This window comes from Limulus polyphemus, unplaced genomic scaffold, assembly GCF_000517525.1.
Source record: "Limulus polyphemus unplaced genomic scaffold, Limulus_polyphemus-2.1.2 Scaffold5416, whole genome shotgun sequence".
NCBI lineage: Eukaryota > Metazoa > Arthropoda > Merostomata > Xiphosura > Limulidae > Limulus > Limulus polyphemus.
In genome coordinates, this window is record NW_013671026.1 from 22,564 (window position 1) to 25,503 (window position 2,940).

The 2,940-nt window shown below is 28.9% G+C and overlaps 1 protein-coding gene across 1 annotated transcript in view; it reads left to right on the top strand.

The window, feature by feature from the left end:
• Positions 1–719: 719 nt before the first annotated feature.
• The window catches only part of LOC106472546 (SUMO-conjugating enzyme UBC9-B), a 20,046-nt gene continuing 17,825 nt past the window's right edge, over positions 720–2,940 (top strand). Inside the window, exon 1 of the mRNA XM_013933199.2 lies at positions 720–845. The gene's annotated coding sequence lies outside the window, so the exon portion shown is untranslated. The remainder of the gene's footprint in view (positions 846–2,940) is intronic.

The window sequence follows — 2,940 nt, forward strand, 5'->3', positions numbered from 1 at the left end:
TGAGATTTGCATATATACAGAACAAAGATTTGCGAGTTTGTTTTATGACAAAGCTACCTGTCGTGTCTACTTCGGGGAATCGAACCACTACTTACTGCTGTTCCAACGGGAGATCAGATTTTTTCTTCTTTTAACGGGAGGCCAGATTTTTTTCTTTTTTTAACGGGAAACTAGAACAAAGAATAAATTCAGAAACACTATAATATTACAAGAGGAACGGGAAACGCATAATATATTCATCTACTTCATAGGTAATTTGCTTTTATCAGAAGCTTTGTTTATTTTAGAGTAAAGCCACATTGGGCTATATGTTGTGTCCACCGCGGGGAATCGAACTTTAGGATTATAAGTCCGTAGACATACCGATGTTCCACTAGGAGACTTATCAGGAGCTACTGATAATTTTATAAAAGAAGTAGTTCATTTTTGTTCAACCTGTTTTTTAATTTCACAAAAAGGTAACTCTTTATTCATATAACATAATAATTTAATATTGCAAATGATCAATTTTAAACAGTATAACCTTCCTCTAAATGTTTTATATCATTTTAATATTAAAAGTTTATTTCGCTATTTATTATTATTATTATTTTACGACTTTTAATATGAAGTATTCTAACGAAAAAACGCGCAAAGCCAAAACTTTTTATAATAATGATTTGCATATAAACATAGAAAAAACTGTAATATTTTTATTATTTTCGAACGGTCTTCTTAAGTCCATGAGCTATTGTACTATTTGTAGATTATTTCGGTGACGACATCCTAGGGTATAATTGTTGTAAAAGAAAATTGTTCGTACGCAAAACTGTAACAAGATTTGTTACCACTATAAGTTAAAAAAGGTAATTTAAGTAATTTTCATATAGTTATATCAATGTTGTTGTGCTTAAGTTTAGAGTGTCTATGCTATGATATTATAAATGTTGATAATTCTTATTGTTATGAAATGAAACATAATTTAACACAAGTAACTTAGTGCTAGTAGTAGTACAGTACTAGTAAAAAGTAGTATTAACGTTAATGTCGTTAGGCTTAGAATTTGTCAATAAAAAAAGACTAGTAGTATTGAAATAATAGTATTAGGTTATAAATGGAAAATAGTTTAGTATTTACTATTTAGAACTTGCTTTAAAATTAGGTCATTGAATATGCTTTTATTTTAGTTTTCCCCCTTGTATTAGCCTGGTATTCTGTGCAACTTGCAATAGGTGATTCGCTTCAGCTAGTACTAGTAGCAGTAGTAAATAGTATAGCTGTTGTCAGTATGTATAGCATTGAAAAAAGTTATTTCATCGCATAAATTATGAAAGTTGTAATAAGTTTGGGCTGATTAAGTTATAAACTCCCTACACACATACCTATTACTATTAGTGTTAGTGACCCCTTAGACATTTTTTAAAACTTTCTCTGATAAATTATGTAACACTGGCATTCAACATTCCTTAGCTTTGAATACTTATATTTTCACAGTGGTTAAATACATGGCAGCCAGGAATGAACTTTCAAATACTAAATACTTGGCTGTCCAAAAATTTGAATATTGATGAGTTACGATCACCTCTTATTTGACTTAGAAAATGAGTAATAGTAAATTATGAGACTGATTTGTCTTCAATCTGAAATAAAGTTTTACATTGGAAAAATAAATATTGATCGTCATTCTTGTTTAGTGTCAATTGTCATGGGTGTTTGCACTACAAGCTGCTGGAAACGATCCTCAAAATACTAAATACCCGGCAGTACATGATTTCAAAATCACGAATATTTATAAGCTTCCAATATGGTAATTTATTTTACATATACATGTATATCAGACAGAGTAAAGTTTTGCAAATTAAAGAGGTTTAGTATATGTAGTTAAGAGTGGGGTGGTAGTAGAAAATAGCCCATTGCTACCGTACAGAAATAAATTCAACCTGTGTATTTATGAAGAGAAATAGTAAGTGTTAAATAATGCTTTCAAATTCAACACACACCCAAATGGCTACTTTTGTGTAAATACAGCACTAATCTAAAGATATCCTAATGGTAGTTATAAGGAATTAAAAACATGTGCATTTAATACATTGAATATAGAATTTGTAGTCCAAAATTTCATGTGGTTTGATTACAGTTTGTTCTCTTACTTCAAAATTCAGCATTTTATTTTTGTGTAGACACAATGTTCCATCACATCTTTGGTCCAAGGAGAATGGAGAAACTTACTTTTTATATCTTTCTACACTTCAAACTGAAAAATAATAATAAGCATAATTTTCAATTATAGTTCAGATTTTTGAAATAATTAAATGTTTCATATTATGTGATGCTTTTGAAAATCTCACCTCTTTGTAATGAATGTCTTGTTATAACAAAATACCATACCATCCTTCAGTGTTGTATAAACATAGGCCCAGAAATATTGTGGTGATGATCTGTTAGCTATATGTACTACAGCATAGTTGATTATTTGTACTTTTTTTTTTCATCAGATTTTAATATATTTTAAGCAAAGATGTTTTGTTTGTAATGATTCTAACTGAAGTAGTACAGAATTATTTTTCTAAAGGCTGTTAATTTAGTTGTCTGTGATAGCATTTAATGATTATATTTAAGAGTTTGTAAGTAAAATGGTTCAGTAATTTTATTTAAGTTTAGTAGTTTCTTATTTGAAAAAACTTGGTAACCCCTTATGTATGTATAATTGTTTTTAAATTGTGAATTACATAATTTTGTGGTCATGTGTGCATATTTAGCATAATAATTTTGAAGATTGTTGATATATATTGTATTTTTCGGTGTATAAGACTCACTTTTTTACCCCAAAATTTGATGTCAAAATCTGCTAGCGTCCTAAACACCGGAGGGTATGAATAATATATATGTATATATACGATATACACAAGCCATGTGTAAATATATTTAAATAGGCATGCATAGTTTAGTTCAATTGAATGT